The sequence below is a fragment of the Salvelinus sp. IW2-2015 genome, linkage group LG5 (assembly GCF_002910315.2).
Source record: "Salvelinus sp. IW2-2015 linkage group LG5, ASM291031v2, whole genome shotgun sequence".
Taxonomy (NCBI): Eukaryota; Metazoa; Chordata; class Actinopteri; order Salmoniformes; family Salmonidae; genus Salvelinus; species Salvelinus sp. IW2-2015.
In genome coordinates, this window is record NC_036844.1 from 22,025,507 (window position 1) to 22,033,430 (window position 7,924).

General features: G+C 41.7%; 1 protein-coding gene across 6 annotated transcripts in view; it reads left to right on the forward strand.

Annotated features, from left to right (window-relative positions):
- The window catches only part of LOC111964052 (protein PRRC2B), a 51,516-nt gene extending 43,943 nt beyond the window's left edge, over positions 1 to 7,573 (forward strand). For 5 of the 6 annotated variants that reach the window (XM_070443600.1, XM_070443602.1, XM_070443601.1 and 2 more), the window contains 4 exons: positions 1 to 1,663; positions 3,994 to 4,129; positions 5,763 to 5,867; positions 5,975 to 7,573. The exon at positions 1 to 1,663 is cut by the window's left edge and continues 1,007 nt beyond it. The gene's annotated coding sequence lies outside the window, so the exon portion shown is untranslated. The remainder of the gene's footprint in view (positions 1,664 to 3,993; positions 4,130 to 5,762; positions 5,868 to 5,974) is intronic. The other variant, XM_023987726.2, reaches the window with a different exon arrangement.
- The last annotated feature ends 351 nt before the right edge of the window (positions 7,574 to 7,924 follow it).

The window sequence follows — 7,924 nt, forward strand, 5'->3', positions numbered from 1 at the left end:
ATTTCCTATTTTAGAGAACTCATGTTGCCTCATTTGAAGCTTCCCTGGCTTTGATGCAGTGTGTGCATGTGATGTGCTGAACATGGGTTAACCGCAGGGCCTGATCCAGGATTACGTCACAACATTTCAAAAGGCTCTGAAGTCAGTGGACATGTGCCGCTGCAGTGTGTGTGTGTGGTTTTAATCAACCAAGCTGGCAAAAAATGTGGAGTTATCCTTTAGTATTGGGGAGTGAGGGTGGGCTTCATTGACTTACTGTACGATCCCAATAGCTGATTCAAATTCTTTCTATCGCTATCCTTTTAGTTGTAATGAGTTGAAATCTGAATCACATCTGATACATGTCAAGTGATTTTATATCCCTCTCCTGGAGTGTTTTTGCTTTTTCTCCTAGAGCTATTATAAACACGACTTGATGGAGGTTAGTGAAGAAATTAGTAGGCATACCTCCCTCGTGAACGTTCAGCACCATGTAAGGTCTCCGGTTAATAAACGCAGCCTAACTAGAACTCTCAATCAGGGTCCAAATATCTATTTCTATGTTACAATTTGATGATAACGGAGGGGGATTAGATGCTAGATGAATTAATGTACTATCTTCGTGTAACATTTTTTTGTGAACGTTGCAGTTGCTTTGGGGTCTCAGAAGGAATATTAAAGCATTTATTTTTTGTTAGAAAAATGTGATCTGTTTGCTTTTTTTTTGTCACATTTTGAAAGTCATATTTACTATTCCAATGTCATAACGGTTTAGAGATGTTACTGCTTATTATAATGCTCCATGACACTACAAAATGTTCACTCATCTTTGTCACTGATGTCTGTACATTATGCATACCTGTTCATTATATTCCGAGTTGTGGTCAGTCGGGGAGGGTGGGAGTCAAACATGTTTGATTTATATATTGTATCACTAATAAAATGATAAATGTTTAAAAGGTCACTTATGTTCTCACAGGGTGAACTGCTTTAACTTTTGGATTGGCTTATTGGACGTTATGGCTTTCCTGCTTTTTGCAGTGACAGGACCCTGTCAGTTTTTGGATGGAAAAGGTGGACACTGAAACCTCTTATACACACCTGAGAAACTGCATTCGGTTTCCGCGCTCGACTTCTAATACTGTACCTACACCAAGATATCGCCATGACGCTTTTTTTTTTTTTTTTTTTTTTTTTACTTTTAAGAGTCATATTTGTTTTGTCAGAGGACCCGTACACTCTGGAACTGATCCAACAGTCTATCCTTCCTGATATGTGATCATATTCGCCCTTTCCTTGTTAAGAGCTTGAGAGAAATAAAGCCGTTGTGCTTTTTCAAAACCGTTGTCCTTTTTGAATGTGTTTTGTGTTCAAGGCTGTCAGTTGGATAAAGGTATTAGAATATTTTTTTACTAATAAAATGTATTGAATCTGTGCGGCTGCAACAGAAATACAAACGGGTTATCGTACCATACTTGGTACAAGGCCTATCGTATCAAATAACCGACGTGGTGGTTTTCACCTGCGGAAAAATAAGCCAAGTGAATGTCATGACGTCATAAGTGTCGAATTCCACGAATTTTTCTCAGACAAAGGGGGCTTTCTACACTGAAGATAATTGTTCAGCACTTGCACTCTAAACAGGACATATCAGGACATCTTGACGGAATAAATCAAGTAGAAGGTAAACATTTGAACTCAAACTTTGTGTACGTCAACTTGTAGAGATAAATGAGGTGGTCTAGAATGTTGTCAACTGATGTCTTGTGGGTAAGTTACGTTTGAAAACTTTTGTCGTGCAACGCTCTTCTCAAAGTAAGCTACCTCAGTCACTTTACGTTGCTTGTACAAAGTGTACTGATGGACTGCATTATAAATGGGGTAAATGTATTTACATTTTATGGGGAATAAAGTTGAATGTCACGAATGTGTCTATGTTCTAAAACACTCGCGAATTTCGAACACTTGAACGTGGCAGTCGGCCCTTTATCGTCCAGGGAGAATGTACCCCAAAAGGCCGGCAGATGGCGATATTGAGTCATTTAATTTTACAGTCCAAAGAGCATGCATGCTGCCGGCTATACACATTTTCCTCCGTGGACGAGTTTGTACATAAAACATTCAAAGGCGTCGATTTCCTCCGTAACTAGATGTAACGGCGAGAAGGCGGGGAAAATATACATACTGTCTTTATGAAACACCATTTTCCACCACCACGCTAGAGTGGCTAATTCCTAATGTTAACGCCCAGCGTTAAACCAGGGCAAAGATATGGATATAATGATTAGATACTTACTTGTATTGTCTCCATCCTAACACTGGATTTGAAATGGTGGGCTGTCCAGCTCCCGTTCTGTCTTTGGATTGGTAGATACGTCTCATTATTTGAATACTTTAAAAAAATATTCGATGAGGGGTGTTGCGTTAATCGCCTGTATTCAATGGAGAGTTAGATGCTATGCTAGCCTAATACATATACATAGACCGTCTCGAATTTCAACGGGGACAACTGCGATATAGTGTTTTTTCTCAGTCACGTGCATCACACATATCACTCATAAAAACCTACGCATTACAAAACGTGTATTAAATAAGCATCACAAATCAAAATAGCAGTTATTGTTCATCTTGACTCAGTTCGACAATGTCTCATTGCCCCCATACAAAAACCTCGTCCATTGATTTATAGGCTGACCACACCGCTCGCGTCGCAAAAAAAATCCTTTGTGCAAGGAGGAGCACTGCCAGAGCCCTGCAAAATGACCTCCAGCAGGCCACAAATGTGCATGTGTCTGCTCAAACGGTCAGAAACAGACTCCATGAGGGTGGTATGAGGGCCCGACGTCCACAGGTGGGGGGTTGTGCTTACAGCCCAACACCGTGCAGGACGTTTGGCATTTGCCAGAGAACACCAAGATTGGCAAATTCGCCACTGGCGCCCTGTGCTCTTCACAGATGAAAGCAGGTTCACAATGAGCACATGTGACAGACGTGACAGAGTCTGGAGACGCCGTGGAGAACGTTCTGCTGCCTGCAACATCCTCCAGCATGACCGGTTTGGCGGTGGGTCAGTCATGTTGTGAGGTGTCATTTCTTTCGGGGGCCGGACAGCCCTCCATGTGCTCGCCAGAGGTAGCCTGACTGCCATTAGGTACCGAGATGAGATCCTCAGACCCCTTGTGAGACCATATGCTGGAAACATCGCCACATTTGTGGCCTGCTGGAGGTCATTTTGCAGGGCTCTGGCAGTGCTCCTCCTTGCACAAAGGCGGAGGTAGCGGTCCTGCTGCTGGGTTGTTGCCCTCCTACGGCCTCCTCCACGTCTCCTGATGTACTGGCCTGTCTCCTGGTAGCGCCTCCATGCTCTGGCACTACGCTGACAGACACAGCAAACTCTTTGCCACAGTCGCATTGATGTGCCATCCTGGATGAGCTGCACTACCTGAGCCACTTGTGTGGGTTGTAGACTCCGTCTCATGCTACCACTAGAGTGAGAGCACCGCCAGCATTCAAAAGTGACCAAAACATCAGCCAGGAAGCATAGGAACTGAGAAGTGGTCTGTGGTCACCACCTGCAGAACCACTCCTTTATTGGGGTGTCTTGCTAATTGCCTATAATTTCCACCTTTTGTCTATTCCATTTGCACAACAGCATGTGAAATTTTTGTCAATCAGTGTTGCTTCCTAAGTGTACAGTTTGATTTCACAGAAGTGTGATTGACTTGGAGTTACATTGTGTTGTTTAAGTGTTCCCTTTATTTTTTTGAGCAGTGTATATATATATATATATTTTTTTAATCCATTTTGAATTCAGGCTGTAACACAACAAAATGTGGAATAAGTCAAGGGGTATGAATCTTTCTGAAGGCACTGTACGTGTATGCACGGTTTATAAATGAGGCCCCAGACCACTTGGCAGAGGCAGTAGTACATTTGTAGGGTCCAGGGAGTCAACACTCATTATGATGGAATTTGATACGTGTCTTCATTATATTTTGTTGTGCTTTGTCTCAGGATGTCAGGTAGAGCAGTCAGGCCAGACGAGGGTCTGATGATGATGCAGGAGCTTGAAGACCGTCTGAAGGAGCAGATTGATAAACTAGAGCACGTCTGCCTCTCTGCTACTGAGCTCAAAGACAACCTTTCTGGGGTTTGTTTGCACTATTTATTCTCTCACTCAACTACTATAGCCTATAGGCCTATTTCCCCCTTTTCTGATCTGAATACTGATCCACTACATACAGTGCATTCAGGAAGTATTCAGACCCCTTGAATTTTTCCACATTTTGTTATGTTACAGCCTTAATCTAAAATGGATTAAATAATGTTTTTACTCATCAATCTACACAAAATACCCTATAATGACAAAGCGAAAACAGGTTTTTAGACATTTCTGTAAATGGATTAAAAAATAAAAACATACCTTATTTACGTAAATATTCAAACCCTTTGCTATGAGACTCGAAATTGAGCTCAGGTGCATCCTGTTTCCATTGATCATCCTTGAGATGTTTCTACAACTTGATTGGAGTCCACCTGTGGTAAATTAAATTGATTGGACATGATTTGGAAAGGCACACACCTGTCTATATAAGGTCCCACGGTTGACAGTGCATGTCAGAGCAAAAACCAAGCCATGAGGTTGTCCGTAGAGCTCCGAGGCAGGATTGTGTCGAGGCATATATCTGGAGAAGTGTACAAGCATTGAAAGTCCCCAAGAACACAATGGCCTCCATTCTTAAATGGAAGAAGTCAGGGAGGTTACCAAGAACCCAATGGTCAGACTTCCAGAGTTCCTCTGTGGAGATGGGATAACCTTCTGTGCAGCACTCCACCAATCAGATCTTTATGGTAATGGCCAGAGGGTAGCCACTCCTCAGTAAAAAGGCACATGACAGCCCACTTGGAGTTTGCCAAAAGACACCGAAAGACTCAGACCATGAGAAACAAGATTCTATTGTCTGATGAAACAACATTGAACTCTTGGCCTGAATGCAAAGCCTCATGTCTGGAGTAAACCTGGCACCATCCCTATGGTGAAGCATGGTGGTGGCAGCATCATGCTGTGGGAATGTTTTTCAACGGCATGGACTGGGAGACTAGTCAGGATTGAAGATGAACGGAGCAAAGTACAGAGAGATCCTTGATGAAAACCTGGACCTCAGACTGGGGCAAAGGTTCCCCTTCCAACTGGACAGCAACCGTAAGCACACAGCCAAGACAACGCAGGAGGGGCTTTGGGACAAGACTCTGAATGTCCTTGAGTGGCCCAGCCAGAGCCCAGACTTGAACCCGATCAAACATCTCTGAAGAGACCTGAAAATAGCTGTGCAGCGACGCTCCTCATCCAACCTGACAGAGCTTGAGAGGATCTGCAGAGAAGAATGGGAGAAACTCCCCAAATACAGGTGTGGCAAGCTTGTAGCGGCATACCCAAGAAGACTCGAGGCAGTAATCGCTGCCAAAAGTGCTTCAACAAAATACTGTGTAAAGGGTCTGAATACTAATGTAAATGTGATATTTTACTTTTTTATTTGTAATAAACTTCAAAAAAATTCTAAACCTGTTTTTACTTTGTCATTATGGGGTATTGTGTGTAGATTGACAAGAAAAAGACAACAATGTAATCAATTTGAGAATAAGGCTGTAATGTAACAAAATGTGGAAAAAGTCAAATGGTCTGAATACTTTCGAATGCACTGTACTTGTCCATGGAAGCCCCATTGAGCTCAGAGTGGGATTTATACTGAACTATAACTGTATCTGTTTCTACACCATTGCAGATCAATGGTGATCTGAACCAATCTATTGCTGACCATCTGGACTGGCTGGGTCAGCTGTCAGAGCGAGTGGAGACCCTTCAGATGAACACATCCGTCTTTGTTCAGGTGAGAGACCGGAGACATGGTAAAGGGACAGTTTAACTGACAACTGCTTCTGTCTGTGTTAAGAAGAGGTGCATGGTTTTCTATAATATCATGGCTTTTGTGTGCAGATGAACCCGAAGCCTCGTACCTGGGGAGGGAAGCAGGGCTCCAGGCACGCTCCACGCTGGGGCCGACTCCACAGTCTGGCTGATGATGCCCAGTCTGAGTATGGCTGGTCCCCTATCCGCACACGACGCAACAGCGACGCTGCCTCCGAGATGTCCTGCGCCTGGTGACCTGGTAGCTCAGATGGATCAGTTGGTTGGACTTGGATCAGGGTGCTGGCAATACCAGGGTTGTGTGTTTGAATTGCGTGGGACATATACTACACTGACTGTGTTAACTGCAAGTTGCTTTGGAAAAATTAGTCTGCTAAATGACCATACTAAAAGACATGATTACAACAAACTAACTAAGCTGCAGACAAACATACATTTTATATTATTTCACTGCCACAATATTAGTCACTATCCACTCACATTGCTGTAATTGTATCGAATAGTTGAACATTTCACTGCAGTGTGTTATTTGAGAAATTGACTTGTATTATGCAATATAGTTATTGTTTGTATTTTGTGTACTTCTGTGGTGCTTTTCTGTCTCTTGTAAAATGTTTGTTGATATTACTCAATGTTGCTATTATTCAAAGTTATTTGATTTTGTTTTGGTCTTCTCATTGTTGGGATCTTTTGCAGCTGCCAGCTATAACCAATGATGAAGCCACAGCGCCTCCATCTTGGCACTCTCCCTACTCTCCCTACCATTATACATTTCTTTTTAGTGGAAGCTATAGAAATGTATTTATTAATGTCTACATTTGTTTTTGCCACATTTATTCTATTACAGACACTGAACCAAAATATAAATGCAACATGCAACAATTTCACATTTTTTACTGAGTTAAAGTTCATATAAGGAAATCAGTCAATATAAATAAATTCTTTGGGCCCTAATCTATGGATTTCACGACTGGGAATACAAATATGCATCTGTTGGTCGCAAATACCTTAAAAAAACAAAAGGAAAGGGGCGTAGATCAGAGAACCGGTTTGTATCTGGTGTGACCACCATTTGCCTCATGCAACGTGACACATCTCCTTCGCATAGAGTTGCATAGAGTTGTTCAGGCTGTTGATTGTGGCCTGTGGAATGTTGTCCCACTCTTCAATGGCTGTGCAGAGTTGCTGGATATTGGCAGGAACTGGAACACGCTGTCGTATACGTCGATCCATAGCATTCCAAACATGCGCAATGGGTGACATGTCTGGGTAGTATGCAGGCCATGGAAGAACTAGGACATTTCCAGCTTCCAGTGATGTAAAGTACCTAAGTAAAAAATACTTTAAAGTACTACTTAAGTAGTTGTTTTGGTGTATCTGTACTTTATTATTTTTTTTAAATGTTTTTAAAAAAACTTTTACTTCACTACATTCTTAAAGAAAAGAATGTACTTTTTACTCCATATATTTTCCCTGACTCCCAAAAGTACTCGTTACATTTTGACAGGAAAATGGTCCAATTCACACACTTATCAAGAGAACATCCTTGGTCATCCCTACTGCCTCTGATCAGGCGGACTCACTAAACACAAATGTTTGTAAATTATGTCTTGAGTGTTGAAATGTGCCCCTGGCTATCTGCTAATTAATAAAAAATAAATAAAATTATGCCTTCTGGTTTGCTTAATATAAGGAATTTTAAATGGATTATACTTTTACTTTTGATACTTAAGTACATTTTAGCAATTCCATTTACTTTTGATACTTAAGTATATTTAAAACAAAATACTTTTAGATTTTTACTCAGGTAGTATTTTACTGGGTGACTTTTACTTGAGTCATTTTCTATTAAGGCATCTTTACTTTTACTCAAGTAAGACAATTGAGTACCTTTTCCACCACTGCCAGCTTCCAGGAATTGTGTACAGATCCTTGCGACAACGGCTGTGCATGATCAAGCTGAAACATGAGCTGATGGCGACACATGCTGAAACATGAGCTGATGGCGACAGATGAATG